The sequence below is a fragment of the Melospiza melodia genome, chromosome 6 (genome assembly GCF_035770615.1).
Source record: "Melospiza melodia melodia isolate bMelMel2 chromosome 6, bMelMel2.pri, whole genome shotgun sequence".
NCBI classification, from domain to species: Eukaryota; Metazoa; Chordata; class Aves; order Passeriformes; family Passerellidae; genus Melospiza; species Melospiza melodia.
Genome location: NC_086199.1, coordinates 58,079,020 through 58,099,964, shown reverse-complemented (window position 1 = coordinate 58,099,964; position 20,945 = coordinate 58,079,020). Strand labels below are relative to the sequence as shown.

The 20,945-nt window shown below is 42.7% G+C and overlaps 1 long non-coding RNA gene across 1 annotated transcript in view; it reads right to left on the bottom strand.

The window, feature by feature from the left end:
- The window catches only part of LOC134419396 (uncharacterized), a 313,894-nt gene that overhangs the window by 103,053 nt on the left and 189,896 nt on the right, over positions 1-20,945 (bottom strand). The gene's annotated exons all lie outside the window — the stretch shown is intronic.

Below are 20,945 nucleotides of genomic sequence, written 5' to 3'. Positions count from 1 at the left end.
AAAACCTTCACACAGAAAACTGCCTGTGAGGCATTTTATTTGTGTGTCTTATAAAAAAAAAATCAGAAAAATTCCTGACACATTGTTCTGGCTAAAGTCACACAAATCAGAACACAACTTCTCATTCAGGCTTGGTCATTACAAATATTGGGAGTACTTGAAAAGAAAGAGACCAATTTAATCTGCTTAAACTTTGCCTCTCATATACACACATACAGAAATCCCTGTTTCGTGATAAAAATAGTAGATGGATGTCTTTAAAACTGGGTCTAGAAATCATTGTGATTTTACATTGCAGTTTATTCCATATATTTCCATCCTTTTGAGTCACACTGTTCAGCCTCCTACTTATTCTTAATAGATTAATTTGCAGTTCCTCCCTCGACATTTCAGCCTTTCATGGTGGAGAGCAATTCCTCTCATTTCACTCATCAAGGCTCCACATAATAATGAAAGTTCCCATAGGTCACTTCTGCCATGCCTTATTTCCTTAACCCCTTTAGCCTTCCACCCTGATAAGCGTTCTTAAACCTACAGCTGTCTGCGTTAAGGCAAAAATAAAATTTCTCCTGCAAGTGATTCTGTACCACACCAGTTTTATAGAAAATGTGACTATAACCATGTGATTTCAATTCTCCAACTCCTTTACACTGTCATAATATCCTATTTGTTTTTTCTAAGCAGTTATACACACAAAACTGCTGAGATTCTTCTCTAACAACCCCCGGTCTCTTTTTTCCTTGGTACACTGGGTAATAAGAATTCTGCTGTGGTTCACTAGCTCTAGACCTACTGTTATAGCCACTAAAAGATCCAAATCATCCTCATCTGGGTGAGAATTGCTTCTTGCTTCTTTGCTTAATCTTTGCATTAGGCAGAATAATCAATGACTGCTATTTCAGTTGTTATAATACTACAGACTAGAACTGATAGGCAAGATTCTGAGCTGCTATACTGTGGCATGTCCCTAATATCACTTCACTGGTCCAGCTTCACACACTAAATAGATGTTTCTAAAAACCTGGAGGGCAAACCACCAGTTTGAATTTTCTAGTTGCTCCTTATGACCACTGTCTGTTTTCCAAGTTGTGGCCCTACTCGGTGATTTACATGGATGTAGGGGAAGCCATGACACAGCCTTTGCAGGCTAACAAGCAGGCTCTGGGTGCAAGTGAGGAAGTAGCTGGAAGTGTCCAAAGGTAGCCCTATCCTCCCAAGAAATCCACATTAAACCAACAAACCATGGTGTTATTTAAAGAATGATTTTACACTGCATCATATTCCAAGTTGTCTCTTCTGCTGTGCAATCTGTCCTTTCCACGGGAGACAAAATATTTCTGACCAGCAACGTGGTGCTAAATAAAACAGCTGCCATTCCCACACACAGATTTGTGCATCTTTATGGGGAGGATACAACAGTCAGCTCAAAGCAATTCAGTGCTGATTGGGTTGGGGATAATTTTCTGGCAACTAAGGATGGGATTGAGACCACAAGATCATTTCAAATAACTGCGGAGGAGTCACAGGATAGCAACACCTTCCAGTCTCCAGAGACCTGGAATTGATTCGAACTGGTCTACCACTTAAGTGGAGAAAAGCTATTATCCCATCACTAATCTCTTGAGCCATTCAGTCCCACTTGAAGCAATTTTTTTCTTCAATAAGCTATTTTGCATATTTCACTTAGTCCCCAATCTATGGGACAAGCTTATCACATGATTTGTTTAAAAAGATGAATACCTCTCCCCTTGGCATTTCTGTTTATTCTGGGGTTTGTTGCTAACATGACAGAACTATTAAACATGTTCCTCCTCTTCTCTCCTTATGGAGCCCTGCTTTTCTTCCTACCATTCCCAAAATAAGACAACTTCTTGTTAGTTTTTGGAAGAAGACCCAGCCTAGAAGCATTTGTTCTGATTTTTCTTCCACACAAATGTAAATTTACTGCCCTCAACCATCATAGCAGCCAGCTGTACAATGCTGATACCTACTCCATACTCAAGGAGGGTAAAATCCAGGATTTGTAGTGCAAAACCAGAGGATTGTTAAAGATACATTTTGCAAAAGCAATCTTAATTTTTTTGGCGCATTCATGGGCAAAAGGTGGATGCAGTGCCCACAACTAAGCAAAGATGCTGTAATTATTAAGAATGTTTTAAAAATTATGCCTTTGGTGCCTGAAACCAGGGAGGCCATAGCTGCAGTTTTGCAGTAGGGCCACACTGGCCCAGCAGGGAAATTCTTTGTGATGAGAAATCAAACACACATTCCCATCCAAACCTCTCCGCTTCTCTCACTGTTTTCCCTCTATTTTGTGCACTCAGAGGAGCCTGTTTTTTCAACTCCACGCTTTCCCTTCGTTAAGCATTTCCTCTGTAATTTCTCCCAGCACCAAATTTACTCAGCCCTCCTCCATCACTCCCAGAATTAGAACTGGTGCCTTTGAAGAACCTGGGCTTCCTTCATTTCCAGGCAGTTCCTTTCAGCTCCTGCTCACCCCACAGGTTACACTGCTGGAGCAGCACTGCTTTGATACTGCTCCTCTGGCAGCAATTAGAATCAAATCAGCACCAGGCTGTTTATAAAAAGGGATGTTGCTGTAATGACACTATCAATTCTTCCAAACATTGTAGCTATTTATCAAGTGATTAAAGTGGAGTAACTTACTCCAGGTTTACTAGCCTATTTTCCATTGGAACTTAAAAGGTTTTACTGCCTCAAGTATGCCACTTGGACTGCTAATAATTTCAATTTTATTACATTATCATATTTTTTAGATTTATTTCTAGGTTTTGCATAAGATTCAAATTGTTACCCAGTTTATAAAATAATGTGAATTTATCTTGGTCAAAAATCACATTAGGATAATTACCTTGCCCTTTTGGCAGATAATTTTGTTTGTAGTATATTGAAAATGCTTATTTTTTGTCTTCCTAGCCCCTCATTCTTGTAGAATAGGCTATTTTTTTCCTGAAATAGGCAACTCCATCTCCCTCTCACTGTCAGGAGCTGTCAGGTCTCCTCCCAATTTCCCCTCTCCATTGGGGAGAAACCAAAAAAAAGGTGCCTGCTCCTGTCTCCCGCTTCCCCAAAGCAGCAGGATGCAGACTCCACTGTATCTGCCAAATTAAAGACTATTTAGTCAGACACTGAATACTTGCTAAAACTCCCAAATGATCAGAAAGATGCTACTTGTCCAGTATCAGAAGAAAGTTGAAGCAACTAAGGATGGATTAAGCAAATCACACCTGACCCTCTGGCCTGGGTCTCTGACCCTGGAATGTCTGAAAAGCCACCTATGATCTCCCTCGTCAGCACATTGATTCATTGAAATTAGATTTTTTCAATTTAGAGGACATTTTAATATTTAAAAAGCACAAATTCACAATTAGATGAAACATCTACAAATTTTGCGTTAGGTTTGGGATTTTGGTTTGGCTTTTTTTTTCTGAGGGGCGGGGTTGGGGATTTTTGTGAAGAATATTCAAAATACCACTTATTTAGGAGAAAAAAAAAAATCAACTTCAGGAAATACTAAATGCAAATTTATTTAGAATGCATGGGGTTTCCTTTGCACCTATACAGCATTACTATAAAATAAGAATTTATACTGACATGTTTTAAGTTGATGTAATAATTAGTAAAATAAAATAGCTCCTTCTACTTTATTAAGGACATATGCTCCCTAGTACTGATGGAAACAGCTCTTTTACAAAATCAAATAAGTGGCATTCTGATGTAGAAATAGGATAGCAATATCCTGAGTGCTGAATAAGTTAAAGGAGGGTTTTTCAATCTTCTAATATGCTTAACTATGATATTCTAATTCTAAATTTCAGTGATTCTAGTTCTATCAAGCACTCATGACAGAAGTACCAATAAACAGATACTGGGTAATATTTAAAAGGTTTTGAGGCATGATGTTGAAATATGAGCAAAATATATTATGAAGCCTAGGAGCTTCACAAAAGCAATTGTCTGCTTGTTTTTTTCCCTAGTTCTTGTTTAAGAGCCCAGGAAGCTACAGAGCGTACCCCATCTTTTTTTGCTTTAATGGAGGCAGAGAAAAAGGAGCAATCCAAAACTGGACAACACCTAATTCCCAAAACAGATTAAACAAATTTTGCTTAAAACATTTGGTCTGCAATTGGTATTTGGTCTAGTTTGGTATTAAAGTGAAGATTGGTTTACACATTTGTGTCATTTCTGATGACAATACTAAGGAATGTGTACAGCCAGAAAATCATGCATTTCTGGGGAGAAAGGTCCATTTCTGGATCTACCTTTGTCCTTCACTGCTGCTCAGAAGCCAGGCAACATTGCATCCCATTGTGCCGCTGCCCATGGCCAGGGAGCCAGTGTGGGGACAAGCACAAGCACCAGGGAAGCAGCTCAGGCTCCCTGCCCTGGGAACTGCTTCAGTTCTGTGCATTTCAGTGGAGTCACAGGGAAATTGCACCAACAGTTGGTACAAACCACAATCCAGACTGGTTGGCAAAAAAAGTTTGAGTGCTTTGCATACTCTGTATTTCTGAACATTTTTCCTCTTGTAATGACACAGTGAAGAAGCTGATGATCATAAATACGGAGTGTATCACCCTGTCCTTATTGCTTTTGAAACATAATACATGCATCTCAAATAAATTAAACATGTGACATATAAATTCAGTTCATGCTTTTTGGGGGTTATCAAAATCCTGAGAAACCAAAACTCTGAAAATCACTTGTCAAAACGTTCTGGGATGAAGTAGTTAAGCTGTCATCAACAGCTTAAACACTGTTTATTTGAATATGTAAAGCAACTTTTTGAAAAAAACAAAAGTACAGTCTGTTGATCAGAGTTCTTTCTCCACATGCCTTAATTCTGTTCCCCTGATCTCCTGGGGAAAAAAAAATAAAGAACTTCAAATGAAGTGCAAGGGCATAGAGACCCTCAGTGAAGAAAGCACTCTGCTCCACTGACACAACTGATGTGACAAAGTATGGCAATGGTATTACCATGGCACTACAGGATTATTACTCTGCAGTGCCCATTATTTGAAATGGAGTTGCTCAGTGCTTACCACAAAACAGCAAGCAGCATTTTGCAGTAACACAATAAATAACCCATGTCATCTCTGCATCTACACCTTTTGCAGGAGCAGATACAGAGCCAATCTAAAAACAAATCTAAAAGTGCTATAATAATGCTGGAATGACATGCCTCTTAAGCTGTTTACAGCTGACAGACTAAGTGAAATGGTTTGACAAGGAAGAACACAGTATGTGTTGACAGACCTGCTTAGTTCGTATTTGAAAGGCAAAATTAAAGTCATACTTTTACAAGGTGCAGGGTTCTGCTCACCTGAAGGACATTCTCTTAAGCAAGGCATGGTATTAAACCTCTGCCATCCTCCTCCTCCTGTCTCCCATTTTTATGTGCAGGCCACTAAGTGGCACACCTCAAAAACCAGTCCTGACTGCCTATCTCAGTAATTGCTTGTGAAAACGTATCATTTAGAAAAGTATGGAGAAAGCAACAGTGAGAACAGCCATAAATGCTCACCCTCCGTAATTTAGGGGAGCACAGCAACATATGGGCAGCATTTGGCTTTTCTTACAGCAGGCAGCACTGTCAGGAAAGAGCAAACAAAGGCTGAGTACAAATCCCCTCTGTCTGCAGAGACACCTTTCACTTGATTACAGGATATGAGAGAAAAACATAAAGACACAGTGAATCCTAAAAGAAAGGAAATAAGAGCTAAGAAGGTCAGAGGAAGGGGCTGGGTCAGAGACAGAGACTGGGAGAAGCAGAGTCAGAGACAGGCACTGGGAGAAGCAGAACTGTTTGGCAGGACTTACACAGCTGTAAGGCAGAGGGAAGGCTCAAAGGACAAATGATGGCCAAAAAATGGGCTCTCACTTCCTACCTGGTCTTTGCTAAACCCATTGGCTGACAGTAACCAGAAGCTGTCAGCAGCTCTTGAAGTGGTCAGTGAGAATAATTTGGTGGACTCAGGCCAGCTACTATTGAGGAGGTTTCTTCCCTGCAGAAGTTCCCTCTGTCACTTGGCCCCTCACTGTCAGAGGCCATGGGAAGCCATGAGCATTTTCCTTCCCTCCCACTGAGGCTCTGCTGGCATAGGACAGGTGACCCCGAGGAGGGAAGAGCCAATACCTGCTCTTCCTTTCCTGTGGATATGCCCAGAGCCCAGCTGCTGCAATGCCAGCCAGGCCAGCTCTTTTAATGAGCCCTGTAATTGGTGAAAATGAGCCCAAAGTGGCCAAATGAAATCCTCTCGCTGCAGGGAACCATCAGGAGAGCTTTAGGAAAGTTGTGTGTTTGGAGGCATAGATGCCATTGCCTTTCCGCTGGGCTGCCTCTAGCAGCTGAGCCAAGCAGCAGCAAGGAGCGGGCAGCACCTGCCCTACAGGTGAGTGCAGAACTGTACCCAGCTGCAGCCTCAGCCCTGACTTTGTCTGAGGTGCTTCCAACCAGTCTCCAGTTTGGAGCCCACTGGCAGGTCACAAACAGGGACTGCACAAAACTTGTGGTTGAAGCTGCAGTTCAGGAATTGGAATGGTGTGGAGTGGAAGTGGTTTTTCAAACTGATGGAAGTTTTGCCTACATATTTTTTCCCCCACATGAAGGTCATCAAATGTTCGTGTGCCAAATGTTAGAATTGATGCCATCCTAATGAACTCTGAAAACATTTTCCTGTCAAAGCAAATAGAACAAGTTGACATCACTGATCCCAGCATCGACCAAAGAGGAAAAACAAACAAATCATCAGTTAAAAAACCAGAGGGGTTTTTGTGCTTTAAGTTCAAGGATGTGAGTCCAGCAGTGCAATGACAAAGGGGAGCACAGTGCAGATGACAAAAGGGTTACACTCTCTGCAAAAGAAGTTGGTTCTGAGACAAAAAAATTGCTTCAGCATCAAGGTCAGGAATATCTGGTCTCCCCCTGGTGTGTGGCACATGAGATCCCTTGTGTCTGAGCTGTGCTGGGTTATTACCTGTAACCTGTGCCACAGGCTAGGACCTGAGTGGGGATGAAACCTAGACCTAAGTCCTGTCAGAAGCTGCAGAGTGATTATTCTTAAAAGAAAGCCAGCAGCTTTCAACTCACCTACCAAGAAACTTTTTTTCTCCTACCTAAGCTACTTGAATTTGCAGCTTTATTTTCCTCCATCTCCCAGGGGATCTCCCAAACCATCTAACCAAGCAAAAACCATGGAATGGCAACCCTGCTACAACAGCATGCAAGTACAAAGGAAGCATATCTCACAGCTACATTGCTAAATTGGGGGTTGGGAAATCCAGAGACATTTCTTCCTTCTAACGCAGGATTCCTCCATGTCCCTTGGCAAGCTCGTGAAGTCATTGCACTTGGGAAATAACCAAACCTTCTCCTTTGCCTCCCCTGCTTGTTCAGAAATTTGGGACAGAGCTCATCTTACTGGGCACCATTTCTAGCAGAGAAATGTCAGACCACAGCCTCTGTAGGTAGCTTGGTGTGGTCAGTATACAACCAATTAAAGCTAATTTTACCATTCCCACAGCACAGACTTTCTGCAGAGTGCACAGTGGGCATGCAAGCCTGGTGAAAGCAGGAAGGTGCCAAGAACTGATGAAGTCCCAATATTAATGTTTCTCTTCAGCTTCTCTGGCCATTTTGTGAAGGGGATTTTTCACAGAAATTGCTATAGGATACAGGCTCTGTTGAAAAGTACAGCATTAAATTTGGGAATAATGACAGAGGAACCAGACCAGGATTGAAAGGATGATACATATTTTGTTGTCCCTACATCAGATACATTTCTATTTTATGTACTGTTTTAATTTCCAGCTCTCCCATGCTCACCCTGTGCCGTCACCCATGTTTTTTTTGAACTGAAAGGTATTATCTCAGCTCCCATTTCTCCAAAAGTCACTTCTCATCTCAGTCACTCTCCAGCCCTGCAGTTTTCCTTCTCCTTGTCAAGCCTGACCACTTAAATTTCTATCAGCTCAGACAACATTTGCCCACACCCTTTCTGTTCCTATCTCATTTCTTCCCCTTCCAGTTTTTGTGATGCCATCATACATCTATGCCAGCACACAGAGCATGCAGCAGCAGACATATAGATGCTGACTGCCTTCAGAAAAGGGGAAAGGTTGAAGTGAATAACATCCTGTGTATGAATGATTTCCTTGCTTGCTGTACTACAGTGAGCTGTGCTTTCATATACTGTGATGGATGTGAGTTATGGGTCACTCCTTCACTTGTGAAAATAAATGTCCAACACTTGCCAGTTGTTATACTGTATATTACAAAATTCTATCATTTAAGATTTATGCATTTATCAGACCAATCACACAAACAATGTAGGTACAGCACAACAGCTCTACTACCAGTGTTTTTTTCCCATTGAGACAGAAAGACACACAATCACCCTTAGCCATAAAGTGCTGCTGCATTATCCAGAGGGGGACATTTTATGGACAAAGAGTTGATCATATTCAGAATTTGCCTTGGGTGCAGTAGACTTAGCATGTGTTAAGTAATGCTTAAGTGATTCTCTGAAGTGGCCTAATAGCACAAAACACTCCTGGCTCTATTTGCTTATAGATACATTTCAAGGCACTAATTGAAGTCTGTAGTGCCCTAAATGGTCTGGGACCCAGTTATTTAAGAGATACCATCTCTCCTTATAAATTTTATGTGGTAATTGAGAACTACCAGTTGGTTTCTTTTCCTGGGTGGACAGTGGGATGTCTTAAATGGGAGATACACGAGCCTGGAACCTGTTCTCATCAGCCTTCAGACACAACAGTACTCCAGAGGCTTGTTTCAAGGAGAAATATGAAGCTGGTCTCTTCAGTGTGACAAACATCAGTTCATCTCTTGAGTGATCTTTTACATCATATATGTCAGAAAGAGAGCCTGTCTGGGACTGGCCTTGTGTTCAGAAAAGCTATTCTAGAAACCTTTTTCTCCTGTAAGCACAGAACCAGTTTAAAAGTGGAAAATTTGCACTCTTGCATGCACCACATGTGCCACGGGGTCTGAGCTGTCCTTGCATCCAGGGAACGTCAGCAGAGAGACTGGAAACCCTTGCTGAACCCACCTCCTGAAGGCTCCCCTAAAACCCTCACAGTGCCATGGCACACCTTAGCTAATGACAGTGTGTCCTGGCCACCTGTATTTCATTTACAGCCACGTAAAAGTTCCATTTCAGGTTCACTGTCACTGGCAGGAGCTGCTGAAGCACTGGATGCCCTTATCTGCTTTCTTCAGGGAAAGTGATACATAAAATACATAAGATAGCAGGGTTTTAAGATTAAATGCTACAAACACAGATCAAATTACATGCTCTTCATTCTTTTAAGGAACGCTTTTTTCATGGCATTCTATTCCAAGTTTCCAAAATTATTTCTACTTCCATTCACCTTTAGAAACATTTAAAACACAGCACAGAGGGAATGCATTAGTGGACAGAACTGGCCATTCCCAGCCATTCCTGAGCCTCAGCTGAGCCCACCCAGGGCAGGGCTCTCCAGGGGAGAACCAGAGGGGTCCCCAGCAGTGGGGAAAGGTGATCCTGGCCCAACCTCTTCTCCAAACCAAAATACTGACTCTAGGATAATCAAGAATGAAAGCACTGCCTGCATCCCTGTTTCCATGATGCCAGCAGACGCTGTCTGGTCATCTTCTTGAGAGGAAGCTTGATTCAGGAAGGTTGCCCTGATGAGAAGGAACCAAGAAAGACAAATTTCCACCCACAAAGCTGGCAGCCTCAGTGGGTTGTTTTGCTGTTTGCTTTAGTTCACTGGCTTAAAAGGGTCAGCAACCCTCATCCTGTTAGTGAAGTAGCTTTGAGCAAAATGTATAATTAACCTTTGGAACTCACTGTAGCAGGATATCATTGAGGAAGCATGTGAGAAAGATTTTAGTTTTTTTAAAAATGAGTGAATATAGGCAACTCTAAGGACAAAAATATCAGTGTTTTTACTACAGAGAATTCACTGGTTACAGCCACCAAACACCGTACTTCTGGGAATTAAGAATAAACAAAACCAGAGACTAATGATAAATTCTTCACTCACCAAATGGTAGGTGAATAAAATGGGCAAAACCAGTAAGAGGAATCCAGACTGCTCAGAGTATTCAGAAAATGCCACTCACAGAGGCAGGATACTTGATCTCTCCATCATGTCAAATTTTGTCTCCAGATCTTTCCTTCACAGTCACTCACTTTCTAGCTCCCATGTGATGGCCTTTCACAACCTCAGAACAATTAACCAAAGGTACATAAACTCAGGCTGGCCACAAAGATCTAACAGGCAAGTTGAAAGCAATATACATCCAGAGAAGATTTTAAAGGATCAGGAACCAACTGAAAACATTTTGGTTTACTGTGCAAGACCCTCACAAAGCTTCTGCTAAGAAGGACACAACTGCCAAACCTGCCTGTGAATGTCATCCTTTGAGTGACTTCTGTCACACTTAGAAAAACTGTAAAATCCCTGGGTTAGAGGGACAGGGCAGCAGGCAAGAGACATGAGGTACTTGGAATGCACTGACATTTGGAGCACTTTGAAGCAGTGAGACTCACAACTCTCCCTCAGCACAGGGAAGGTCTGAAATGTGCAGCGCATGCTGAACCGTTCTAGCAACCAGAGTGTATGGAAAGGATCTGTGCAGACAGGATGCCACAATTTCCCCCATTTTGTTACCATTAGAATAAGAATAATCAAGAAAACCCAACTTTATCACTACTAAGTGAACTTATCAGAGAGGTAGAAATCATACATTGTTAGAAAACTACTGTCACGTAACGGACTACCGGGCATTCACAGGGCTCTGTCCTCATCCTGGATCCCTTCACATTTATCAATCCATTCCAGCTTTGAACAGGTAAGCCTTCAGATTTGATACAAAGGATGTTCACAAGCTAAAAAATAAAATAAATTGTAGTTTTGACTTTAACTCTTCTCAATTCAAAGCCAAAATGTCATCGTGTGTAGCGGTGTGGAAAAAACCCAAACCCTAACAAAAGCCCCTACAGCCCCTTGAAACAGAGAAAGGGAAACTATGCTGTGAGTTCTGACATTAATAAAAAAAAACACAAATGGAGTGATTCTAGAGAATTTATTGAATAAAATTTATTTAGGGTCCTTTTGTTTTGTTTGAACGATTGCACACCACTTAATTTTTATGAGCTTGATTATGCCTTTAAGGCACATTCCAGCAGAGGGCTGAGGTGAAAAAGCCTCTCCAGGGAGGATGCAGCAGAAGGAAAAGCCTCTGGGATGTGCAGGAGTTCAACTAATCCTTTCTAGGCATGTGTTCAGCATTACCTACTTGCAGCTTTTGCACTTCCCAGTGGAAAAGCAAATCTGTGGGCCAGTGGCTCGGAAGCTTCTGCCTCCTTCAGCCCACTGTGCTCAGGTATGAGAGGGAGCTGATCTAAATCCCCTGTCAAACCTAACATCTGCTGGCATTTTTGTGAACAAGGTATTCTGCTTAGGGATCCAGTCCCATCACCAAACCCTGGAAGTTCTCAGGAAGAATGGAGATGATGTACCTTCTGGATTGCATGGCAGTCAATGCTGGCAAGTCCATAAAAACTCCACATTTCGCACTCTAGAGAATGTATTAGGGTTTAAAACATTGAAAATATTTAATTCAGACTTAAGAATGAACTGGTCCTCTCAGCTGCCCAAGAGACCAAGGTATAACTAACACTGTGGGTCTGAAGCTCTTTGACCCCAAGGCTACTGTACCTCAATCTCTTGATAAGCAGGCCCTGCTCCTTCCATTTCACTTGCCAAGACAACTGCTCACTTCCTCAGCACCACAAGCTTTTAGCAACTGGAAAGAAAATCCACTAGAAATGGCATAAAACATTGTTCACAGTGTTTGAGATCCTTGAAACAACTTCAAGGCAAATTCCACCAGGTGCTAAAACAATTCCAGTTCCTCAAATGCAGCTTCCTTCCCTTTAGTGCTCTTGCATATTGAAATGTATGTGTGTTTCCAGCAATTCAAGTCCTTGCTTTAATCCATGAATGCAAAGTCATTTCCTTCAGACTCACTTTGAGAAAGAATTTTGTAGTCTTAAAATGCAGTGTGCACCACCTGGTCTTCCCAGGGTCTGCCATCATAGTCCCTGCAGCAAACAACCAGGCCTGTGCAGCCCTATCATGGCAGCCCTTCTGGGGAGAGGGGCTGGTCCTGCTTCCTGAGAGGGGCACAAGCCACAGCCACTTTCTGGAGTGGCTCAGGTGTCAGCTCAGCTCCCTTCAGCTGCTGAAGGCTGCCTGACTCTCCAGTCAGGGCACAGTTCCCTGAGGTGACCATGCAGAACCTGTGGTGTGAGGGCAGCAGAGGGACAGACCTGCTGCTTGTGCTCCTGGGCTGCTCCAGATGAGCTGCCCACATCCTCCCCTGCCTCTTGCCTGTGTCTGTTTGGCATCCAGTCCACGTTTTCCTTCCTTTTGCCCCCATCTTCCCTCTACTTTGGGTCCCAGCCACTATATTACCGGGAGTATTTGGAAAGGTAAAAAAGTCAGCCTGGGCTGATCAGTGGGGAAATTCCAGCTGAATTTAGAAACAAGCTCAGAATGCATGAGAAACGCCCACATTTACTGTTAATCCCTCCAAACCCTTTGCTGTCCTGCCCATGGGGATGGGCAGCCCCGTGTCCCAGCGCTCTGGTGGGATCCTGTCCCCGTGGTCCCCAGAGAGCCACGTGCATCTCACAGCGCTGCCACCCAGCAGGCTCCTCCAAGGTGAGGGATAAAGGAGCAGCAGGACTGACACTGTGGCTAATGTGGCACGAGGTTCCCTCGGCACAACGTGCCCCAGCTAATGAACGCGCTGCCCCAAGTGCAAACAAGCCAGGAAAGGTTCTGTTTTCAAAGCAAATGGATTGCACTTCAATGGAGATTTTTTTTTCCCCCCTAAAAAGTTTTAATATACACACTAAATTAAGCTTGAGAAAAGGGGACATTTCATCTTTAATCTATTTACTTCTGAATATTTAACATACAATTCTGGCACCAATCACCAGATTTAACTGGAAAATTACTCACTAATCTGTTTGCTTATTTGGAATAATTGGGTAGGCTGCCAGGGAAGAGGATTTCCTACCCTGTTTAATATCTCAGTTAGTAGTCCAATTTCAGCTTGGCGGCATAATTACTCTGACAGAGCTGTAGCCACAGGGCCTGTGAGTGGGGCTGCTTTTTAAACCGTAAATTATGGAGGATTAGCATTTATGAATTTTAAATCAGGGCTGTGGTAGGAGACACTAAAGCTGCTTAGAGCTTGCAAACCACTGCATTCAATCACCAGTCATTAACACATTCCTTCCCGGGACTTTCTGCAATCACATTTAATAAAAAGGTATTTTCTAATTTGCTTTGAAATATTATGGCTCTGTGTCTCCAGTGCAGCACCAGGGATAAGGAGATGCACTTTCCAGGCAAAAAACCACCACAATTTAATTTGACCCTGGTTTACTCCCACATAAGATGTTGAAGGGGCTATCTCCTCTGCTCAAGCCCTACCATTTCTTCTACCAGATGGATCACACGTGGTTTGATCCGCAGTAAAACAATTAAAAAAAAAAATAAAAACTGCTGAAAATCAGAGCAGCAATGTGGCTGATTGGCAGAGATCTGAACTCTGCCGTCCCCTTAGCTCAGGAGCTTTGGCTTGTGAGCTCTCACTGTTGTGTTTGCCTGTCAGGCTCACGATGAATCATTATGGGGTAAATCCTTCCTTTGATGTAGGCATGTAACTTCTTTTAAGGCCAATGAGAGTTATGTACATGCACTGAGGGCAGAATATTTCATGCCCTGAAGAAGTCTTAGGGAAAAAACCTGCCAAAAATCACACCGCTTTGAACTTCGAAGTTGCTCCACTTGGGAGTCTAAAGAGCTCTGAAGCCCTAAGACATGCATCCAAATGCAAATGCTGAGCCCTTCTTACTCCTAAACATGTTCTTCTCTCCCTCTGTGAGCCTGCAGTTTGAGTCAGTCCTTCACATGACCCTTTCCAAGGCCAAAGGCGAGCACAGGAAACCTGTGATTTTTACACAGAGAGTTTTCATACGTTAAATTATATCTCTATATGTTATTTAAAAATAATAGATATGGAGAACCTCCCACCACAAAGCAGGAGATGTAAGTGAAAGTTATATGCAACAAATTAAGAAAAGGGGAAAAAGGTCACAAATTGAACAGAGCAAAACTTGATTCAGCACCTGTCACTAAAACCTGATGAAACCACAGTTTAAAAGGGAGCCTAAGTGAACTCCTCCTACAGTATCCCCCTGCAATTAGCCCAGAAACTCAGAGGAGCTCTGTGCTCTCAAAGGCACCTCTGGGAAGGGGCTGGATTCCCTGGATTCTCAGCCATGGGGATTTGCACACCCTCCTGAGAGTCACTCAGCGCTGACCTCTGACACGAGCAGGATCCCAGCTGATGATGCATTACGCTGCAATCAACAGTGCTATTCACTGAAGCAACCAGATGATTTAAGATTCCCAAACCTCATTGAAAGTCGCTGGAAATTAGGCATTTTGAAAAGTCGACACTTTTGAAAATGCCTTTTAATCTCCTAAATTACTCACGCTTTTGAAAACTTTACTCATGCTAAGTACTTTGGGGGCCCCAGTCAAAGCTAAACTGAAAGACGCTAAGGAAGGGCCATTTACACAGAGCCCTGCTCAGCCCTTATCTCTCCTCTATCCTCCTGGCAACAATAGACAGAAGGAAAACGGAGCTCTTGGCAACACCAGCCCAGTGCCAAGAATTAGTCTGACCGAGTGGCAGGTCCCCAGACCCTACTGAGGCCACTCAGACAGATGGATTTTTTTCCCTCCTGCACCCTGAGTAAACTTTTTCTAGCTGACCTCCTTCCTCTGAAAGCTGAGTGGTACCACTGCTTCTCCCCAAACTGCAAGAAAGGTGCAGCCTTTGCTGCCACAGGAAGAACAATTTGGCCACTCCTTGAATGGTGAAAACCGTCCCTGTCTCAGGAACCATCTCCTTGCATTGCTCCTCCTTCTAACCTCTCTTTGCCTCCACATCTGGAAAGCATTTCCTAGTTCTGCTTTGTGACTGCACCACAGCATCCTCACAGGTTATTTTGTGTGCTCTCTGTGTGTACACATACAACAGGGGGCAAATGTTCTGAGAGCAGGGGAGAAGCAGCAGCATCTGTTCAGCATTCAGAGTCTGACAGGGGCTTCTAAGAAGTTTTTGCCCCTTTGAGGAGCAGTTAAAGGGCAAGGAATGAGCACTCACAGGTGACCAGGATGAAGTTCTCCCCAGATTATATATATGAGACTTATTAAGTGCTGCTTGTCCAGATCATGAATTGAGGTTTCAGGAGGTGGCAAGGCCTTGATGTGGGGCTGTGTCAGGACTCACCTGGTCCCTAACAAGCCAGAGCAAGTGCCCAGCCTCTGAGGGCTATTCTTTGCCTGAGCCCAGAATTCAGTGACCCACCCGCACCTCTAAAACACCTCTTCAGACACACTCATCTGCCACACTGTGGGAGGGGACAGAGGCACATAGCAAGGAACTGGGGAAAAAAGCCATTTCAGTCGCTGTGCATTGTCTGGAAAAGCACCAAACAGCAGGACACTCCCCAAAGGGCTGTTTGAGAGGGTTTTGGGAGCGTTGCTGTGACCTCTGCAGAGACAACATGAGGGCTACTACTGAGGCCAGATTCAAAACCCTGGCAATCAAAGTCTGAAAGGAAAAAACCCAAACGATCCAGACTCAACTCCTACACAGCACCTCTAAGAAGCCTCAATCCCTCAGCATTTGGGCAAAGAGCTAAGGCACTTTCTTATTCCCCTCTGTACTATGCAATTGCCTCAGAATGTTGGCTGCAGCCAGAAGTTACATTTTAGTCCCCATAAATCAAAGGATGTGGAATATCCTCTGCATTTAATGTCTACATTTCTTATCCCACAAGTACCTGAAAGTACCTCGAAACTTTCAAAAGGAGAAAAACTTCTCCCAAGGCAAGGGACGGGGAGGGGGGAAGTTGCACCACATATACATATATAAATATGCACACACATACACAAGTGACTGATAAAACTTTGACTTGGAAATCTCTCTTCAGTAGGCTTAATATGCTTCCTCTGCCTGAGAAATGTATAAAGCAATCCTGGCTGCCTCCTTCTCAAAGCCACCTGAACAATCTCCTTTCATTGGCCATGGGGCTTTACAAGCAGCTCCTCTGTAGAACCAGGTGGCTCAGCATATGGCCTCACTTCTCTGCCACTGCAGATAGAAGCATTTTAGACCTTTCATAACTTTATGTCTAAAAGGCTGGTTGCTGGCAAACAGAGCCAGACCCATTTCCTCTGACACAGGAGGGGATCCACTATTGTTCTTGGTTCCTTCCAATACTCTAAGAGGACTAGATCCTCCTCACCTAGATCAGGAAAATGGTCAGTGAGATGCTGTGGGCAAGAAAGCCCCTAAAATAGTTAAGAGCTGCATTTGCTCTACCTGGTCATACTGAGTATGGCATCAGTAGCAAAACTGCAAAAATCGTCCAGCACGCATTGGTTATTGTGAAGTGAAATATGGACAGTAAATAATTTTGTGATTGCCACTAGAAATTCAACGTTCTTTTTCCTGAAAGAAAAATAAAAGGGTGCTGCAGGGAGACTAGTAGTATGAGGTACATGGAGTACAATACTCCACAGGTCCAAAACCTGTATAATTTCTCAGTTTTGCAAATTGTAGCCTTTTGGCACTAGCAAGAAGGGAGATGAGTTCTCATGCTGCTGCTCTAAGGGAGGAAGAGTCATTTTAGCTCATGTCACCTATCCAGAGCAGCAGCCTTGGTGGCCATGGAAGGAAGATGCTTTTCCAATATCCTTCTGCAGGATTCCAGACACAGAATCATTCAGAGCACTTTATTGCCAGCAACTCTACAGACCACAGTGCACTGGCCCCTCAAGTCCTGCTTCATGATGCTGTAAAACCAAGTGTTTCCCATCGGTTTTTATCACACTCTTGGTCTCATGGCACATGGTAAAATTGCTGTCTCAAAATGATGCAGCATGCTCAATACTTCGCCGTAACCTTTCAGTTCACATGTGAATTTCCTTACTTCTGTGAAGCCATGAACCTGATGAAAGCCTGCTGCGACTCTTTTCATTATTGTTAAGGGGATAGCTAACAAGGCAAAGCACATAAGCCATCTCTCATGTATAGCTTGATATACCTGTATACTGTAGGAGAGCATAATCCCATAAAGCCCGGGTTTCAAAATAATTCTCTCATTGGAGAACACACGGGACTCATCACTGAAAAATATACTGGTCAAGATTGTAGCTCTGCAGAAATTCTGTGAGACAGGAGATCAATGAGCACGCCACCTAATCACACCCTGGGCAGCAAAACCCTCAGCACTGTCCTACAAGCATTGGAGTCACAGAGAAGCTTTGCAATGATTTGGCTGTGCCTGTTGCATGACAGAAAAGGAAGGACAAAGTTGGTGTGAATCCTGGGAGGACAACCAAGCAAGGTTAGAAGGAGACAATCCAGGTACCACTGCACAGGGTCGCATCTCAGATGCGCCTTATTGAAATGTTAAAACTCTTCAAGGACACCTTTGGATTGCTGTAAGTGGTGTAATGCCTCCCTCTGCTTCCTGGTGTAACCTGGGGAGAAGGGGCATCAGCTCAGAGGCTCTCACACAGAGAGATGCTGCAGTAAAAATCTTTGAGCTACGCTTTCTATAAAAGGCTTAGTGCATATATTTAGGACATTGGGCTCTGCAAGAAATTCACAGGTTTTTACCATGCTCAGATGGAAAAAACACTTCAGCTGCAAAAACAATATCTCCCTCATGTACCTCCTTGTCTGCAACAGACAATTTCTCCCACAGGCAAGCTGAGAGAACTATAAGGTCTTTTTTCCCTTGCCAAGGCCTGCCAGATGGTACCAACCCAGACACTCCTAGGCTCTGGAAATACACTACTGAAGGAATGCTCCTATGGGAAGGGAAGTGCAGAGTATGTAAATACGGTGCTCTTGGGGGCGTCCCACTCCAGCATCACTCCTTGAGCATCAGAAGAAGGCAGGACACTCTTTCTGCTCTTCCTAAATACTCTGCTGCTAGTAAGAGCATCTGCATTGTAAAACTCAAAAAATCCTCCCTTAGTCTTCCAACCTTCAAAACACAAAATTTTAAGAGTAAAACTTCTAGATTGCAGATTAAAACTGGTGTATCACACCAAAAAAGATCCTGAGTCAGATCCACAACTGGCATGACTGACTTCAGTGCAGTAGACTGATTTCTACTGCCTGAGGATCTGCTCTTCCACAGTTAGTGACATCTCAATTTCCTTTTTAATAAGCAACAGGCCCTGTTATAATGGGATATATAGAAGGAGAGATGTAAAAGCTTATAATGTGAAAATTGATTATCATGTACTTCAGACTATTTCCTGCTGTGCCCTTTGTTTTGGTATGCGTGTTTCATTTCATTACCCTGAGCTCTTCACCGTCTCTGAACTACACTATGAAATACATTAATTATCTCATTATCTTTGGGGCAAAACCTTCAGTCCTTCTTAAAAACCATATTCACTCAAAACCTTCTTTGGGTTCATTAGGGATTCTGAGTGTGATGAGAGAGAGCAGGACTGCAGATACATCACAGCACACACCAGATAAGAATTTGGTTCTGTTTGGCTTTTCCGTCACTTAAAATAAAAAAAAAAAAAAAAACCAAAACCACAGCTCAGTGTAGGTTTGCCTTTTGTTTAAAAGGTTCAAAATAAAATTGCTCTCTAGTTCCCAGCTTATATGGCAGTGTGAACCCGTAAGAACTTTTCAAGGCTTAGTAATAAACTTCTAAAATAGAGGAGAAGAGAAGGGAAATGACAGGTAACTTTACTAATAGCTGTACCAGAAGGTGCCACAGAATTATGGCAGTGTCAGCATCCTGAATTAGCCTCTATATCAGATCAAAATAATATAATATTTTTATTTTCATAAATAAATCTTAATTAAGAAAATGTCTTCTCCAAGCATAAAGTAGAGGACTGTAGAAAAAAAATCTCCACAAAAACCTGTGTCACACACTCTCACACTTTGAATTTAGGATCGGGTTGGGGTCATTTTGTAAAGAAAATAATGTTCCAGGCCCATCACAATTTGTGAAAGTCAGGTTAGAGTAAAAGCAAAATTCCCCATCGCCCTCTCAAGATTTCTGGCCCTGTTCTGCTGTGAATACGCTAGAATGGGTGATGGATGGGAGGCTGCCCCTTTCTAGAGTCCTTGCTGTGCTTTGTGATAACTCATTATATTTCTTTCTTTACAAATAGCCCCATTAACGCTCCAGAATTGAAGAGAATCATAAAGCTTGAAACATCCCACTCCCATTCCAGTGGAGCTAGAGGTATTGTTTCATGAATTACAGAGCTGCCAAAACCTGATTTATCCAAGCGAAGCCTTCAAAGCCGAGTCACAGATATTTATTTATTTATTTGGGATTGTAAAAGAAAATACTTTTTACTGAGATAAGGATGATATAACCTAGCTACAGCTTTATTTAAATTGAATTATGTCTCTTTTATATTTCCTCAACAATATGGTTGATGGAAATATTTTAGTCCTTGTTTTTTTGGGGCTGAACTAAAAACCTTATTAAACCATTTATAGAAAATTTACAAAACATAAGAGAGTCAAGCTTTTCAAAGTCTCTGTGGCCTCAAAACCTTATATATTCTGAGATTAGATGTCACTCTTAGCCAGATGATTCTAAACAAGACTACTATAATCCTCTCTGTTATGGAGATATTTATTTTTGTCTGAAAAACTTCAAAGCAGGCCGTGACAGATAATCAAAATCAAAATTTGCATTCCAATGAGAATTTCTTTTTAATAAAGAATAATAATTCTCACAGTTCCTCTGTGAAGGAGAACTGAGCTCACTTACTTCACGTTTGGGGGGTTTGGGGCCTGGGGTTTTTAAAGTTTTTTTTATATCTCCTATTCGTTATTATTCAGTAAAGTTTTTGCAACTTTTGGGAAGAAATGCTGAACCAAGTCAAGAAATACAGCCACAAAACCCAAGCATTGCATTTTTCTTCAGAATATTTCCTCAGAATGAACTAGCCAGGGATCACCATCAAGACAGTCCTACAACTGCCTTCCTGGGTGAATACTCTGCAAGGTTTTCCACAGGGAACTGAAGCCAGCTTCCACTGGAAGCTGAGAATGCCTGGGCAAGGAATGAACCTGCTTTTCCTTGTGCACACCCTTTCTTTAATATGTTTTTATGCTTCCTTTTCCCATTGGTGGTGGCAATGGGGAGCTCTGTGTGAGGAGCAGGCCCTCAGCATGGCAAACCCTGCATTGCACCAAAATATCTGATTCAAATTTAAAGGCATTTGGAGCATCTCCTCAGGGCTATCCTTACAGACTGGATAGCCAGGGCTGGCAGCTCACCTGGGGGTGCTGCAACAGTGATATTGTCCTACCTACCCCATTCCCTCTGGTAAACTTTTGGGAAGGAGAGACATTTGGCAGCAAATGCAGTGCAATCCCTGAGAGCTGAGGCCACTGCTGGCTGGCTCTTTACAGGGGCTGTGCACTGTTAAGGGAAGGTGCTTTTCCATTTCCAAGTAAAGCACCAGCCTGGCATGAACCTTGCTGTAGCACAAATCTCTTTGTCCTCTCAAAGTACTGCTGTTTCCTTCCTTTTAATATTATTAACAAAAAATGAAATACCCAGAGCCAACAATGCATTTAAATCTGTTAATAGAACTATACTGGATCTTCCAGATTCCCAGCTTCTACCAATAATACTAAAATGGTGGTACCACTTCTGTTTCTGGTTCAAACCTCCTCTAATGCCTCTCTTCAGGAGTCCTTCTCCTCCCAGGCCCACATTCAGACAAAATGTCTCACAGGTAGGACTGCTGAG